This window comes from Colobus angolensis, unplaced genomic scaffold, assembly GCF_000951035.1.
Source record: "Colobus angolensis palliatus isolate OR3802 unplaced genomic scaffold, Cang.pa_1.0 Scaffold46, whole genome shotgun sequence".
Lineage (NCBI taxonomy): Eukaryota > Metazoa > Chordata > Mammalia > Primates > Cercopithecidae > Colobus > Colobus angolensis.
Window position 1 is genome coordinate 5072106 of NW_012118043.1, and position 18256 is coordinate 5090361.

Consider the following 18256-nt stretch of genomic DNA (forward strand, 5'->3'; position numbering starts at 1 on the left):
TCCCAAAGTGCTGGGATTACAGGCATGAGCCACCATGCCCAGACAGAGAAAGAATCTTTTTCTTCTAAAATAATAAGTAGACTGGGCACAGTTGCTCACGCCTATAATCCCAGCACTTTGGGAGGCTGAGGGGGGCAGATAACTTGAGGTCAGGAGTTTGAGACCAGCCTGGCCAACATGGTGAAACTATGTCTCTACTAAAAATACAAAAATTAGCTGGGTGTGGTGGCGCATGCCTGTAGTCCCAGCTACTCAGGACGCTGACGCAGGATAATTGCTTGAACTAGGGAGGTGGAGGTTGCAGTGAGCAGAGATCGCACTACTGCACTCCAGCTGGGTGACAGAGCAAGAACATGTCTCAAAAATAAAAATAAAAGTAATAATAATAACAATAATAAGTAGCCATCCATCAAGCCCTCAAGCCTCAAGCCTTGGCTGTGTTCTGTTGACTTTGACTTTCCCCGCGGTGCTGTCACTATCAACTACCTGAAACTATATATCTTGGAGTTGTCTCCACCCAGCAAGCTTTTTCTACAGTAGCTGCAAATCCTACTTGGCCCACTGGGGATGTGGACTCAGTAGGCCTGGACAGAGAAATACCTAAGATTCTCAACACAAACATGGCAAGGAAATATCCTGTTTTTGAGAAGCTTTTGAGAATAGCTGTGTCCTTCTGCCTTGAGGAGGCTGGGACAACTTTGTAATCAAACACAAAAAAGTGATCTCTCCTGGGTAGGCTTCCCTTCTTCCTTAGGTCACATCGATTACATTTTACATTATATCCTGACTTTAAGAAAGAAAAATCTGGAGGTCATACGTCCTGTTTTTCCTCAGTTGCCAACGTCTTAAAATGGGGCTTCTAGTGAGGTCTTGGAGATTGCTTCATGGTCCACACACAACTGTTTGCCACGTTAGGTACCAAGACCAAGATGGGTCCCTGCTTGGCTCTCAGAGCTGTAAAACCTCACTGGAAACTGCTAAAAAGGTGCAGCTAAATAATGATCCCCATGATTTAATTCAAGCACTTAGTTTTAAAAGGTGAACAAATAAGGCCTCTTAACTTGCTACTCACCATGTTAAAGTTTGAATGAATTCCAACAAACCATTTTCTCCTTCTTTTCCTTTTCCATCTATGCCATTATCTGCCAAATGCAACTTCACTAACCAAGGACCAGCTTCCATCAGACCTTCAATTTTCTTCTTGATTCCTATAAGAAAATCAGAGTATTTTATTATTTTTAGACAATAGTTCCCCTGTTTATCACCAGCTAAGCTGACTTTATTCTTTTAGATTGTACTTTACTGGACTTGTGTGAGTAGATGCATTTGCAATATAGTCAAGGAAATACTGTGTATATAATTTTTAAAGTCCTTGTTTTATACTCAGTACATCCTTCCTTCTTTAGAACAAGAAGCCCCAAATTACTCTGCATGAAAGGAAATTCCATCTAAGATTTAGATTGTTGCCTTTACTTTGAAGAAGAAAATTGATGTATCTAGAAATTTCCTGGAAGAAGATGAATGAGTTGCCCACTGATCTAGGGGAAGTGATAGCTTTTATGAAGGAACTCACCCCTTTAAAGGAGCCTGAAAAGCTGTTACCTTTTTGAGCTTTAAAAGAGAAAATCTGAAGGAGAAAGAACCATCCTGCCTTTGTAGAATTCCTGACTGGGCTGAGGGATCCTGGGGTTGGTTCGGCCTCATCAGTCGACACAGCTTTTGTAAAGAGTCTATTGTCAGTGCTGGGAAACAGCATCAGGTCCACATTTAATTTATGTCAGTTCAAGTTCAGGAGTTTGGCAAAGAAAAATACAGGAAGGGGATGGAGGAAAAGAAATAATCATGGGCATAATGCGGGCTCATCCACTCAGTAAGTATGAGATGGGAAAATGGAATTGCCTGTCCCAAATTCAAATCTTTCTCTGGGGGCCTACAAGTATTTAGAGTTATATGAGCCCCCTAAACACTAACCAACTACGTCATCCGGACCCAACCAAAGAAAGACCAAGTGATCTGTTCCAAAACTGGGGAAGAAACTGTGTGGAACTTAGAGATAATATGCCTAGATATTGTAATGTGTGGGCAAATCACAGAATTTTAAAGGATCATTTAACTATACACTAATTTTGTCCACCAGGCTGACTCGAGAACCTAACCCTGCAGCTAGACAGGACTTGAATTCCTTCAGCATTTAACAAACATTTTCGAGCTCCTATTATGTGTCAGGCACTGGTGTAGGTGCCAGGGACCCAGTGGAGAACAAAAGAGACAAAAATCCCTGCTCTTATGAAGCTGACATTAAGTGAATGTTAACTAGCATGGTTAGAGCAAGGAAGAGAGCAGAGTCAAGGATAATCAAGCATAAATCTTCAAGCCTGGAGGGAAAACTTGCTTTTCAGGAAAAGGAGATAAATCTGGACATCAGGCCTTCCTAGGTTGCCGGTTGGGGAAAAAGAGTAGAAAGTATGCTTTTAAAAAAAGGATTTGATTGGTTTCTTTGGACATGAATCTAATCTGCTGGATCATTGGATGAAATAGACAGGATTGATGGGGCACGGTGGGTCATGCCTATAATCACAGCACTTTGGGAGACCAAGAAGGGCAGATCACTTGAGGTCAGGAATTTGAGACCAGCCTGGCTAACATGGTGAAATCCATCTCTACTAAAAATACAAAAATTAGCCAGGTGTTGTGGCATGTGCCTGTAGTTCCAGCTACTTGGGAGGCTGAGGCAGGAGAACTGCTTGATCCCAGGAGGCAAACGTTGCAGAGAGCTGAGATTGCGCCACTGCGTAGCCTGGATGACAAAGCAAGAATCTGTCTCAAAAAAAAAAAAAAAAAAGAAATAGGCAGGATTTATCTTCCTTTAGAACATAGTTGGAGGGATGAACACTGGTCCATCCTTTGGTTTTATTAGAGGTAAGCCTAACTTGTCTAAATCTCATTCATCCTTACATCTAAGTAAGGCATGGGAATGATAGCAAATGACAGCTGTCATGAATGATACAACAGTGCTCCATTATTCACACTAGAATCGTATCTGGCACATGGTAGGTATTTAATAAATGTTTGTTCAATGAATTAATGAATCAATGACTAATAGAGTGTAAACTGCAATTGTGTTATGGAAACTTTATCTCACTGTTCAGTGCTTTTCCAAGTACAGTGTTGCTAATAATGCCTTGAGACCACTCGTGAGCAAGATGAAATATGATTTTTCTATCTGTAGAATCTCTTCAAGAAAAATGCATTTGAAAATGTAAGTTGACTGCCCAGAATGATGGATGATGTGGATACTGATCACATGTGGCATCCATTTCTTTTTGTCCCCTTCTGGCATGATGGAAAGCAGTGGTAGCCAATAGGGCCAAAGCTGAAGGCCAAAAGCTAAATTCCTTTAACCGCTGCTCAGCTTTGCAAGGAAAGACAACATCTTAGCCAGTCTACATCCCTAACTAAGCCAGTGTGGCACAAATGTGTGCCCTTGGAGAGGAAGGGACTTCCAGGCCTGTGATTGGCCTGGTCCAACTTGTACTCCCATGGGAAAAACAATCAAAGTCTCCCTCCAGCGGATGATAAGACAGGTCACAACGTCATCTCTTCCCATGAAAAATAACCAGTTTGGAAAATGCTAGTCTAAACCACTCTCCATCATTTAGACCTCTAATGAGTTACGGTGGCCCTGTTAGATAACAGGAAGGCTGGCATTGCTCAGTACAGGAACTTCCTGCTCCAGGGCTTTAACCAAAGTTCAAGCAAAACTGGATTATTTTCTTTAGGTTGAAAACAAATTCCTTGGAGTAAGGGCAGGTATGTGCTCAAGCCCTGGTAATAATTGATACATCCCAGCTGTGTTCACAGCAACCCATTTTTACCTAACTTTACATTTCTTTACTTTGAAACAAAAACAAGCTCACTAACAATGACCATTTCAATTTACCCTCTCTGTCTGGGAGAACTTAGCAGTGGCATAGCTATGCCTGGTTGTGCCCAAGAGGCAGGGTGGTGTACTTAGATGTGCGGAATCTCCAGGTTTAAAACCTCTCTCTGGAAAATGCTATGAGACTCCTTGGAAAGTCACTTGACTTCTCTGAATCTAAATTTCCTCTGGCAAAATAGAGATCATAATACCCATCTCTTAGAAGCATTGTGAGGACGGCTGGGAAGCATTGTGAAATAGTGGTGGTAGAGGCACGTAGTACACAGTTTTAGTGCTTCGCTTGCCAGGGTTATCTCTGGATTTCATACGTCTCTGAAACACTGGAATAGGAGCAACCTGGCAAAGAACCTTCATGTGCAAGTGTCCTCCCTTCTACCACTGTCTCCCTGAGGATCAGGAGGACAATGGCACACCTTGCCTGGAAGCCACTCCACAGATCCAGTGTGGACTCTCCCAGCCTCGTGCTTTCTCTCATTTTCTCTTTGGTCAATTGCCAAGCTTCCCCAGGTGTCCTGGATGGCAGAATCTTTCTCACCACCCTCTTTGAACTGGCTACTAGGTCCTGTCAATTCTCTTCCTTCTAAATATATCGAGACTCCAGCTTTCTATCACTGCAGCTTCACTTTATCTTCTCTTGCCTGAACCAGTGTAAAACTTCCTGCTTTTCCTGCCACTCCCCTCTCATCCCTGACTCCCAACACTGCTCCAGAATCCCGCTAAGCTAGTGCAGTTGTCCTCTTCCTTCAGTGGACCTCAATCAGACACGATGAGGAGCCCTCTGACATTGACAAGATCTGGGAGATCGTGGATAAACTGTGCCTGACAGTGGAGGAGAAGGTAATCACCAGGACAGAGGGTAACACTGATGACTTGCTCACTGGTAGAAATGCCTCCTCTGAAGGCCCCAAGGGCGAAGGTACCCAAAGCACCCAGAGTCATCATTGGTGTTGATATTGCCATGAACCTCACTTGCAGGAAACCAGCTTTGCAAAGGATGCCTATAAGTATGTCAGTGGGGCAAGGTGGTTCATGCCTGTAATTTCAGCACTTTGGAAGGCTGAGGTGAGAGGATCACTTAAGCCTACCAGTTTGAGACCAGCATGAGCAACATGAAGACATGAAGAGACCCAGTCTGTACAAAAAAAAAAATTAGCTGGGCATAGTGGTCATACCTGTGGTCCCAGCTACTGTGGTCCCACCTACTTGGGAGGCTGAGGTGGGTGGATTGCTTGAGGCTGGGAGGTCAAAGCTGCAGTGAGTCATGATCACACCACTGCACTCCAGCCTGGGCCACAGAGTGAGATCCTATCTCAAGAAGAAAACAAAAAAAAAAGAAGTACATTAAAGATGACATGAAATCAATGAAAGGGGAACTTGAAGAAGCGAGATCAGAAAGAGTAAAACCTTTTATGGTAGGGCTGCAGAACAAATCAAGCACATCCTTGCTACTTTCAAAAACTACCAGTTCTTTTCTTGATGAAAACATGAATCCTGATGGCATGGTTGCTCTACTGAACTACCATGAGGATGGTGTGACCCTGTATATGGTTTCCTTTAACAATGGTTTAGAAATGGGTAAATATTAACAGATTTGGCAATTACTTTGAATATATCACCTATCATCATAAATGGCTGCTGCTTGTCATCCACAAAACACCATGTCTTAAGATAAATGGGGCCGGGCGCGGTGGCTCAAGCCTGTAATCCCAGCACTTTGGGAGGCCAAGACGGGCGGATCACAAGGTCAGGAGATCGAGACCATCCTGGCTAACACAGTGAAACCCCGTCTCTACTAAAATACAAAAAACTAGCCGGGCGAGATGGCGGGCGCCTGTAGTCCCAGCTACTCGGGAGGCTGAGGCAGGAGAATGGCGTGAACCTGGGAGACAGAGCTTGCAGTGAGCCGAGATCCCGCCACTGCACTCCAGCCTGGACGACAGAGCAAGACTCCATCTCAAAAAAAAAAAAAAAAAAAGATAAATGGGCCCTGCATTTATTTTGACTGTGATTTATGTGGAGTGGAGGCCTTGTTTTTTTAAGAAAAAAAAAAAAAAAGTCACATAGGTTGTCTAAAAATAAAATGCATTTAAACTAAAAAACAAACAAACAAACAAACAAAAGCCTCATAACTAGTCTCCCATCCTTTAGCTATTCCTCTCTCTAAAGCATATTCTGCAAAACTGCCCAAGATACTTTTCAAAAACCCAGTCCTCACTATGCTACTGTCCTGCTTCAAAACCATCATGGCTCCAGCCCTTTGCATACAGGAGAAAATCTAACTCCTGAACTCAGCATTCATGGCTTTCAGTCATTTGGGTCCACTGCCTCTTCAGTCACATTTCCAGCCACTTTCCCAATGACCGCTCTGCGGCAAACGTCACCCCTCCAGATGCCTAATATGCCAGGCACCTTCCTCCTCTTAGCCTTTTCTCATGCGGTCCCTCTGCCTGGAACTTCCTCTCTTAACACAGCTGACAAACCTCTTCTCATTCCTTCTGAGGAGAGCCCTGTTTCCTAAATGGGCCGGTACTCAAAGGTCAAGTGTAAATTTTCATGGAACCAGTATGCCCCGGAGAGGCTCTCCATATCCTTCACTTGCTGGCCTCTTCTGGGACCGCCAGAACAGGTGGGCATCCTGCATTCTGGGGGGCATCAGATCAACCACTACTCAAATGTTCATCTGTGGATGCCAGGCCCTGGTAGGGCCTTCTCCTTGTGGTTGAATTACATTTTTAACTTGTTAAAAATAGCTTTTTTCCATCGAAAAGGAACGTGTGTAATTTCCTGTGTAAGTCCTAGTCTTATAAACCAGAACATAAACTCTGTTTGTTTGATTATAGGACTTAAGAAGGCAAAATGTAAGTAGTGTTTGATGATTCACACCTTGGGCCTTGGGACCTTTCTATAAAGGTTTCCATTGTTTAGCTGTCACCCCAGGATGAAGCCCCAAATAAAATAATTGCAGGATTATAACTGGCAACTTCCTGTTTTGGAACTATAAAGCTGTTTTGAAGATTACATCTTGACTTTTGAACTTGGTCTTTGCATTCCTTAATGCCACTGGTATTTCTGGGGACTGTGGCTATGAAATAAGCAACACTGCCTTATTTGGGGAAATGTATTTGCCCTTGGGTGGCATGGTACTGTAATAAAGTTCTGATCAATCCCAAGTTTGCTGATATGTCATTTTATGGTTGGATTTTTGCCCCATGTACATGTCTAAGTCACTTACTGGCTCTCCCTGTCCTGAATCTTCCAGAATTGAAACAGCCCTGGAGGTTGTCTGTGGGGCTTGGGCTGGGAGTAAACAGGCACAGGATACCCCTGAGTCTTCACTGGGTCTTTCAAGAACTTTGGGAGCCTTGAGACAACAAGGCAGCACTGGCTGAATAGGGCTCAGAGAAACCATCTAAACTGAGGCTGGCTATTCCTGACGACCTTACAGTGACTTCCAGCCTTCAGCTATCTTCTGGCTCTTCGTGGACCTCACAGGTTTGTGGCTAGGCATAGACCAAGCCAGACATCATCCACTTGAACACTGATAAACTTCCAGGCCCACGATTCCTAGTTCCTGTATCCCCATGGTACAGAGAGCCATGGGGCTCAGAGGTGGCTTCACTGAGTACAGAAGAAGAAAGTGTAGAAGACAGTATAGAAGAAGATAGAGAAGCCAGAACAGAAATGGGACTGGGTCTTGTCTGTTCTGTGGTTTTCAGGGCAGAGAAGAGGCATCTAGGAGCCTCGGTCTGCTCTCTGATTTTCTTCATTGTGCAAAATAAATCAGGAGCAGACAGTCTGATTTTCTCAAGTCCAAAACTGTGGTTCTCAAAGTGTGATCCTCGAACCAGCAGCATCAGGACCCCGGGAACTGGTTAGAAATGCACACTGTCCAGCCTCACTCAGACCTACTCACTCAGAACCTGGGGGGTGGCACCCAGCAATCTGTTTTAACAAGCCCTCTGAGTACCTCTGAGACTGCTCAAATTTGAGGACCCTTGTTCTAATAACTTTTCATCCTCAGGGATGCACTGAGGCAAGACTGATTTGGACAAAAATCTTTAACTCCTGCAAGCATAGAAAGAAGATATTTTGCTTCCTTTATCAACTTTTAAATGGTTGCTCAGTGTTAAGTGGTCAAGTTCTTGTATTGCTCTAAATGTTCTTATCACTCCAAAAGAGAGGAATAATAATGGGCATCAGGTTTCCTAATGGGGGTTTTGCCTCAATGGCATTGTGGGGAAAACTTTCCAAGCAGCAGGCCAAAAGCCTCTTGTCCACAAAGAGGCCGGCGTGGAAATAGTCTGACTGTTTCCAGTTAGAGCCAGATAGAAACCATCTGGACCTGTCACCCAGGAGGCTGATGTAGATCAATCTGAACCTCTACTTTGAAACAAGTAGAACTCTTCTACCAAAGACCAAACTCACCCCCCAAACAATTTATGATAGCAAAAACAATTGTCCAATGTGGGAAGCTGTTGTTTAATTTGCTTTGTAAACTCTGGAAAGCATGACACTAGACTGCACTGAAAGGAAGCTATAAAATAAGTATAATATTAGATACAAAAGGATTTGAGGCAAATAATTCCTTGGGAAACAAAAGACTTTAATGGCTCCCAATGTCTACTAGGTTAAGTACAAACTCTCCACCTGACATGCAAATTCTTCCTTACTATGACCCTCCCCTCTTGCCAAAGGCCGCACTCCGCACATCCTCTTGTTGTACCTAAACCTGCAGGCTCATGGCTTGCTTTGTTAAGGCCCTTCTTCCTTACTTAAGTCCTTCCTCACCTAAGTCTTTCCTTGGAAAAAAATTTTTTTTACTTCCATAGATTATTGGGGAATAGTTGGTGTTTGGTTACATAAATTATTTAGTGGTGATCTGTGAGATTTTGCTGCACCCATCACCTGAGCAGTATACACCAAACCTTACTTGTAATCTTTTATCCCTCACCCTCTTCTCAGCCTTTCCCCCAAGTCTCCAAAGTCCATTGTGTCATTCTTTTTTTTTTTTTTTTTTTTGAGACAGAGTTTTGCTCTTGTTGCCCAGGCTGGAGTGCAATGGTACGATCTCGGCTCACGACAACCTCCACCTCCTGGGTTCAAGTGATTCTCCTGCCTCAGCCTCCCAAGTAGCTGGGATTACAGGCATGCGCCACCATGCCCAGCTAATTTTTTGTATTTTTAGTAGAGATAGGGTTTCTCCATGTTGGTCAGGCTGGTCTTGAACTCCCAACCTCAGGTGATCCCTCCCCCTCGGGCTCCCAAAGTGCTGGGATTACAGGCGTGAGCCACCTTGCCTGGCCCCTTGTGTCATTCTTATGCCTTTGCATCCTCATAGTTTAGCTCCCACTTATGAGTGAGAACATACGATGTTTGGTTTTCCATTTCTGAGTTACTTCGCTTAGAATAATAGTCTCCAATCTCATCCAGGTCGCTGTGAATGCCATTAATTCATTCCTTTTTATAGCTGAGTAGTATTCCATTGTATATATATACCACAGTTTCTTAATCAGTTCATTAATTGATGGGCATTTGGGTTGGTTCCACATTTTTGCAATTGCGAATTTTGCTGCTATAAACATGCGTGTGCAAGCTTCTTTTTCGTATAATGACTTCTTTTCCTCTGGGTAGATACCCAGTAGTGGGATTACTGGATCAAATGGTAGTTCTACTTTTAGTTCTTTAAGGAATCTCCACACTGTTTTCCATAGTGATTGTACTAGTTTACAGTCCCACCAGCAGTGTAGAAGTGTTCCCTGTTTATTGCATCCACGCCAACATCTTATTACTTTTTTATTATAACCATTCTTGCCGGAGTAAGAAAGCAAACGCAATAAAAACAAAGAGAAATAGCTGGGACTTAATTAAACTAAAGAGCTTTTGCATGGCAAAAGGGACAGTCAGCAGAGTAAACAGGCAACCCACAGAGTGGGGAAAAATCTTCACAATCTATACATCTGACAAAGAACTAATATCCAGAATCTACAATGAACTCAAACAAATCAACAAGAAAAAAATAAACAATCCTATCAAAAGATGGGCTAAGAACATGAATAGACATTCTCAAAAGAAGATATACAAATGGCCAACAGACATGAAAAAATGCTCAACATCAGTAGTGATCAGGGAAATGCAAATCAAAATCACATGCTGGATTTTGTCAAATGTTTTTTCTGCATCTATTGAGATGATCATTTGATTTTTGTTTTTAATTCTGTTTATGTGGTGTTTCACATTTATTGACTTGCATATGCTAAACCATCCCTGCATCCCTGGTATGAAACTCACTTGATCATGGTGGATTATCTTTTTGATATGTTGTTGGATTCAGTTGGCTAGTATTTTGTTAAGGATTTTAGTATCTATGTTCATCAGGGATATTGGTCTGTAGTTTTCTATTTTGGTTATGTCCTTTCCTCGTTTTGGTATTTGGGTGACACTGACTTCATAAAATGATTTAGGGAGGTGTTAGAGACAAACCGCCCCCAAAAAAGCTTCTTGGTATTGCCAACATCCCTCCCCTTCCCCCAAACCTTTTTATATTTCTAAGCGCTTATTTAGGCACCACAGTGAAGCCAGCAGACTTTACCTATCAGGCCTTACTGCTATAAAGCAAACCCCAATTACAAACCATCCAGACCACACAGGGGGAGGTCATGGAAAGCATAAGCAAACTTTACCTACACCCTCCAGTACCATACACTTCACAAGGTGATACGTGGCAGAGTTAACCAACAAACGACCCCAGGGTCTCTCTCCGCCATATAAACCCCTCATTTTGTAAGCTCAGGGCTGCCTCCTCTGTCTGTAATGGAGCAGCCAGCAGGTTCAATAAACTTACTCGCCTGAACTTGGGTCTCTCTCTCTTGTCCTGTCTCTTGGCTGACCTTACATTCTGGTGCTGAAACTCGGGAAGGGGATAGACTCAGGCCAGGATTCTCTCTCTCTCTCTCTCTCTCTTTGTTTCTCTCTCTCTCTCTCTATCCTATCACCCCTCTCCCAGCCAACTTCCCCTTCCCCGAACCTGCCGAAGACCCAGAGAATCTCCTAGACTCTCCCATTGCTGGAGACCTCATCCACCATCAAAGCCTCCACCAGGGTGAATGAAAAAGAGACTGTTACTGTTACCGTTCCCCGGAACCCTTGACCATCCATCTCTCTGTTTCTGAAAGACCCAGCTCTGGGCCAAGAGTTGCCTCCGGCCTCCGGGCCTCTGATTCTTCCGTTTCAGGGACGCCTGACTTGGCGATTACCTCCTCTATTCCAGACAAGTTTCGCGGGAAAGGGGACGCCCTTTCCCGCTGTCCTTATCACCAGCAGTCTCTTTTTCCTCTACCCCACCCCCCTTCCATTCACTATGAGAGCCTCTCAGTCTACCCCTTCCAAGACCACCCTCCTTGGGTGTCTCCTCCACAGTCCCAGGGCTCTCAGCCTCCATTCAGAAATCCACCCTAAAAGGCTTATCTTTTACTGTAATACCACATGGCCTCAATATGGGACTGTGGCTCCTAATGGCCCGAAAATGGCATTTTCTATTCCGACGTGCTCAAAAACTTAGATAACTTTTGCCATTGCAATGGGAAGTGGTCTGAAATTCCTTATGTTCAGGTTTTCTTCACCCTCTGTACCCACCCTTCTCTCTGTCAGTCCTGTTCTACTTTCCAAATCCTCCTTGCCCTCTCCAAACCTGACTGGCCTCCTGCCCCCACCACCACAGCCCCAGCCGATGACTCCTCTTCCTTTGACCCCACTGATTTTCCCCCTCCCAGACAGCATCGTAATCCTCCACCATATGTCCCCACTCCAGCTCTACCTCTCTCTCTCCCTCTCTGTAACCATCCTGCTTCTGACTCTGAGGTCCTCTCTGTTGCCGCCCCTCACCCGCCCTCAGGCCCAACATGCTCAGCAACCAGCTCCCTTGCTTCCTCTCCAGGAAGTAGCAAGAGCTGAAGGTATTGTTAAAATTCATGTTCTATTTTCCCTCAGTGATCTTTAATTAACAAAAGACTCCGTTCATTTCCAGAGGACCCTACCTCTTAATATTAGGGAATTTCAGTACCTTACCCTGTCTTATGAACTAACCTGGCATGACCTCTGCGTTATTCTCTCCTTCACCCTCACCCCATAACACCGGGACCGTATCCGGACCCTAGCTCAGGTACATGCTGATACCATTCATCACCAGGCTCCTGCCCAGCCTACTGGTGCAAAGGCAGTCCCCAACCAAAACCCCCAATATTCAGCGCAAGCTTCAGAAGGTTGACCACGGCCCTCAAACCCCACAATGAGACCTTCTTAATTTAGCCTTCAAAGTCTTTAACAGCTGTGATGAGGAAAAAAAGGCAAAAACAGGCAGAGTTTCAAATGCTTACCTCTGCTATCAGGGGCCCTGCAGGCCCACGGGGCCACAGCTCCACACGGAAACCTCCTAGCAATCCACCTCCACCTGGCACTTGTTTCAAGTGTGGCAGTGAAGGTCACTAGTCCAGACAATGCCCTAATCCAGGTAAGCCCACCAGGCTGTGCCCCCTCTGCAGAGGACCCCACTGGAAGTCGGACTGTGAGCAGCCCCCACAAGGACCGCCCCCATCCCATCCTGAGCGGGCCAAAACCTGCTACTAGGATCTCATTGGCCTTGCCACTGAAAACTGATGGTTCCCTGGAACAGAAGCCCCGGCAACTACCATCACTTCATCCGAGCCAAGGGTAACCCTGATGGTGGCAGGTAGGCCAGTATGTTTTTTCTAATTAATACTGGGACAACCTACTCTGTTTTACCTAATTTTTTAGAATGCACCAAGTCCTCCCAGGTCTCTGTTGGAGGAATTGATGGACAAGTCTCCACACCCCGAGCCCCTGCTCCATTCTTCTGCATCCTGCACACCTTTCCCTTCACTCACTCTTTCTTAGCCCTGCCCTCACATCCAACTCTGCTCCTAGGCAGAGACATCCTTTCAAAACTCCACACTACTCTCCACCTCCATGGTGACCTACTTAGAAATTCAACTTTCTCCTGATGCCCGGGCTATGAGGCCAGCCCAAGCAGCATTAATAGATCGCCTACCCGCTCCCTCCTCCAAAAGAGAAATCCTTTCCTTCCTAGGGTTAACAGGCTTCTTTAAAATATGGATTCCCAACTTTGCCCTCCTAGCTCGCCCCCTCTATAAAGTGGCCAAAAGCCCTCTCAATAAATGCCTAAATTGCTCACATATCATACTCCTCAGCTTCCACAAACTCCAAACCACTCTTGTCACTGCACCAGCTCTGTCCTTAGCTGATATTTCCCAAACTTTCACTGTCTATACTGCCAAAAGCCGAGGAACAGCCCTCGGTGTCTTATGACAACAAAAAGGAAATCCTCCTTCCTTTGCTCCCTGTAGCCTACTTCTCTAAACAGTTAAACAACACAGTCGGAGGATGGCCAATCTGTCTTAAAAGGCTAGCAGCAGTGGCCACTTTAACTCTAAAAAAGCAAAAAACTAACATTCAGTCAAAATACCACCGTTTACAGTCCTCATAATATACAGGATCTCCTCTCCCCTTGAGTGTTAGGCTCCCTTCCTCCTTCCCAAATTCAATTACTCCATGCCTTCTTTATCAAAAATCCTAAATTCAGGCTTGCCAAAAGTGCTCCTCTCAACCCAGCATCCTTACTCTCTGTATCTTCTTCCCCTCCTATTCATTCTTACCCTGACATCCTAGATTACCTGCAGCCACACTTTCCAAACATTTCCTCTGAGCCTCTCACCAACCCCGATGACCAGCTATTTAGAGATGGCTCCTCTTCCGGGCCCACTGGCTCCCCGAAAAATGGCTGGGTATGCGATTGCTTCCCTTAACTGAGTAATCAAACCTAAGCCCCTACTTCCAGTCACCTCCTCTCAGAAAACAGAACTGATAGCTATCACCAGAGCCCTAACCCTCTCCAAAGGCAAACGAGTCAACATTTACACAGACTCCAAATGTGTATATCACATTCTTCATTCCCACACTGCCATCTGGCATGAGAGAGGATTTCTTACTGCCAAAGGGACCCCCATCACTAACGGCCCCCTGATTTACCAACTCCTGCAGGCTGCACACCTCCCAACTGAACTGGGAGTTATACACTGTTGGTGACATCAAACAGGAAGAGATAAAATCTCAAGAGGGAACAGAAAGACTGATAAGGCAGCAAAAGTAGCCTCCCTTTCTTCTGCTCCTGCCTCCCTCCTCCTCATTACCCCTGCAATCCAACCTCAATATTCCCCCACTGAAAAAGCCTCATTACTACAAGGAGCCTTCCTCCAGGGGGACTGGAGAGTTAAGGACCAGAAGCTGGTCTTTCCCCAGGGCTAAACCGACAGAATCCTGACATCTCTCCACCAATCCTTCCATATTAATGCACGTCCCCTGTATCTTCTCCTCTGCCCATACTTCTTCCCTCACCTATTCACCTCACTAAAAAACGTAACTTCAAACTGACATATATGCTCTGCTGCCTCCTCTCAAGCAGGCCTGCATTCCCCATCTATTATACTATTTACCCTATTGTTTACAGTAAAATTATATAATGTGACTCCTTCCAATTGGGATACCAGCCAAAAATTCTCCCTCACTTTAGCCTTCTGCCTAATCTTTATCCTTACAGCAAAAAATTACAATCACTAACAAACAAGCATTCCCACAGCCTCCCTAGATGCCCTGTTTTTGCCTATCCTGCCACTTCACTCTCTTCCTTCACGCTTCTCACAGAATATTTCCTGGTTCCACCCACGGAACAACACCCTGGAAGCCTGTTTCGTGTGGAAAACCGACCTTTTCCTCCAAGGCTCTCTCTATGGCTTCACACCGGATAAAATCAAACTACTTACTTTTCTGCTCACTCTCTGCCTTTCGAAACTGTCCCATAATCAATACCCCAACCCTTCTTTCAGCCCAACTGATACCTACAACCCCTAAAGACCTATATAGAAACTAAAAAACTCCAGTTCCTCCCTGGCAAGAGACTGCTGGCTCTGCGTATCCCTCCTCTCCACAACATACAATACAACCCCTATCTCAGCCTATAACTGAACTTCCACCTAAGTAACCTACCATCCTAAAATCCTTATTAACAGCCCCCTCAAACTCAACATACAGGCATTAACAAAAATCTCCCCCCAGTTACCTAGCGAGTTTGGTCCAGCTGTTACAACCTTACATCCCTACTTACACAACCTATCCCCATCCTGTCCCCCTACCACAGCTGTAATAAAACCCATATTAGGAGCCATAACAACCACACAATCTTATCTTATCCAGCACCACTGTGCATCCAACATCTACCCTCTGGCAGTCCTCTTAGCCACCTAAATTCCAAACTGTGCAACTATACCCTACAACTCAAACCTTCCACCAAACATACTGCTCTCAAAGCTGCCAACAATAAAGATAGGCTTCCTTCCTCTAGCACCCCCGCCCTTGACACCTCCCACCTCCTTAACAAAAATTCAGAGCCCTGCAACGGCCACATCTCCGCTGTTTATCCCTCTACCCTTCGCTCCCCTCTCCATGCACCATCCCTGCACCCACCACCAGCAACTGTCTCCTTATCCCAACATCCAGCAACACTTCCACATGAATCTTAGTAAAAAAAAAAAGAAAAAACCCTTCCTCTTACATTGGGAAAAAACAGCCCAAAAGCCTCCCAGCCCAAACCAAACACCCCTTTACAACCACTTACAGCAGCAGCCCTAGCCAGGACTCTAGAAGTATGGATGCATGAAAATAACAAAATAGTATATCTTGTCAGCATGCACAACAAGTTCTCTCTATCAAGCCAAGGCATACTTTTCCTCTGCGGTACCTCAACTTATATTTGCCTCCCCTCTAACTGGAGAGGCACCTGCACCCTGGTTTTCCTCAGTCCAAAAATCAACGTTGCCCTAGGAGACCAGCCCCTACCAATCCCAGTTAATACCCCTATCCGACACTGCCATGCTATACAACTCATACCTCTGTTAGTAGCCCTCGGAATAACTACAGAAGTTGGAACTGCGATTGCGAGATTAGCCACCTCCGTTTCTTATTAACAATCCCTCTCCAAAGACCTCACAAATAGCTTGGTAGACATAGCCAAATCCGTTACAACTCTCCAATCGCAAATAGATTCTTTAGCAGCAGTAGTTCTTCAAAACCGCAGAGGCTTAAACCTACTCACAGCCAAAAAAGGAGGACTCTGCCTTTTTCTAGATAAACAGTGTTGCTTTTATCTTAACCAATCTGGCTTAGTACAAGATGCTGTAAAAAGACTAACGGACTGAACAAAAAAATCAAGAAAAATGTCCCCCCGATGGCCAGCGTGGCCCTCCTGGTCCTTTAGTACCTGGTTTCCATGGCTAATGCCCCTCCTAGGCCCTGCCATAACCGTTCTTCTCTTTCTAGCATTTGGCTCATGTCTCCTATGCCTTCTAATCCAGTTTTTACAGGACCGTATCAGAGCCTTCACCCACTGGACAACACAAAATATGATGCTGCTCCAGGAATACCAACAGCTCCAAGAACAGCAGTCCCTACCGTCCAGCCTCCCCCCATAACCGTCGCCACTTCCCAGCAGGAAGTAGCCAAATGACAATGCTGTCCCTCTTCCATTACCTATTAAAAGGCTGGAATGTTAGAGACAAACTGCCCCCAAAAGAGATTCTTGGTGGCCGGGCGCGGTGGCTCAAGCCTGTAATCCCAGCACTTTGGGAGGCCGAGACGGGCAGATCACGAGGTCAGGAGATCGAGACCATCCTGGCCAACACGGTGAAACCCCGTATCTACTAAAAAATACAAAAAACTAGCCGGGCGAGGTGGCGGGCACCTGTAGTCCCAGCTACTCCGGAGGCTGAGGCGGGAGAATGGCGTAAACCCAGGAAGGGGAGCTTGCAGTGAGCTGAGATCCGGCCACTGCACTCCAGCTGGGGCGACAGAGTGAGACTCTGTCTCAAAAAAAAAAAAAAAAAAAAGAGATTCTTGGTATTGCCAACACCACTCCCCTTCCCCCAAGCCTTTTTACATTTCTAAGCCCTTATCTAGGCACCACGGTGAAGCCAGCAGACTTTACCTAATCAGGCCTTACTGCCATAAAGCAAACCCCAATTACAAACCATCAGGACCACACAGCGGGAGGTCATGCATAAACAAACTTTACCTACACCCTCCCGTACCGTAAACTTCACAAGGTGATATGTGGCAGAGTTAACCAACAAACAACCCCAGGGTTTCTCTCCCCCATAGAAACCTCTCATTTTGTAAGCTCAGGGCTGCCTCCTTTGTCTGTAGTGGAGTATTAGTAGCTGAAAGGCACTGTTGTAAATTGGGCCTTGTCAGACCTCTGAGCCCAAGCTACCCAAATCCTATAAAACTGCCCCACTCCTAATTCCCTTTGCTGACTCTCTTTTCAGACTCAACCCACCTGCACCCAGGTGATTAAAAAGCTTTATTGCTCACACAAAGCCTGTTGGTGGTCTCTTCACACGAACCCACGTGACATTCGGTGCTGTGACTCAGATGGGGGACCTCCCTTGGGATATCAATCCCCTGTCCTCCTGCTATTTGCTCTATGAGAAAGATCCACCTACGACCTCGGGTCCTCAGACCAACCAGCCCAAGGAACATTGCGCCAATTTTAAATCGGGTGAGCAGCCTCTTTTTACTCTCTTCTCCAACCTCTCTTACTATCCCTCAACCTCTTTCTCCTTTCAATTTCGGCACCACCCTTCAATCTCTCCCTTCCCTTAATTTCAGTTCCTTTCCTTTTCTGGTAGAGACAGAGGAGACGCATTTTAGCTGTGAACCCAAAACTCCGGTGTCGGTCACGGACTCTGGAAGACAGTCTTCCCTTGGTGTTTAATCACTGCCAGGACGCCTGCTTGATTATTCACTCACATTTCAGAGGTGTCTGTTCACCGCAGGGATGCCTGCCTTGATCCTTCACCAACTCCAAGTGTCGCTGAATCTTTTCAATCTTCCTTTTCTACGGACCCATCTGACCTCTCCCCTTCTCCCCAGGCTGCTCCTCGCCAGGCCGAGCCAGGTCCCAATTCTTCCTCAGCCTCCGCTCCCCGACCCTATAATCCTTTTATCAACTCCTCTCCTCACTCCTGGTCCGGCTTACAGTTTCATTCCACGACTAGCCCTACCCGACCTGCCTGGCAATTTCCTCTTAAAGAAGTGGCTGGAGCTGAAGGCATAGTCAAGATTAATCCTCCTTTTTCTTTATCCGACCTCTCCCAAATCAGTTAGCATTTAGGCTCTTTTTCATCAAATATAAAAATCTAGCCCAGTTCATGGCCCATCTGGTGGCCACAC

The 18256-nt window shown here is 45.4% G+C and overlaps 1 pseudogene; it reads left to right on the top strand.

Annotated features, from left to right (window-relative positions):
• The window catches only part of LOC105523394, a 15040-nt pseudogene extending 159 nt beyond the window's left edge, over positions 1-14881 (top strand).
• The last annotated feature ends 3375 nt before the right edge of the window (positions 14882-18256 follow it).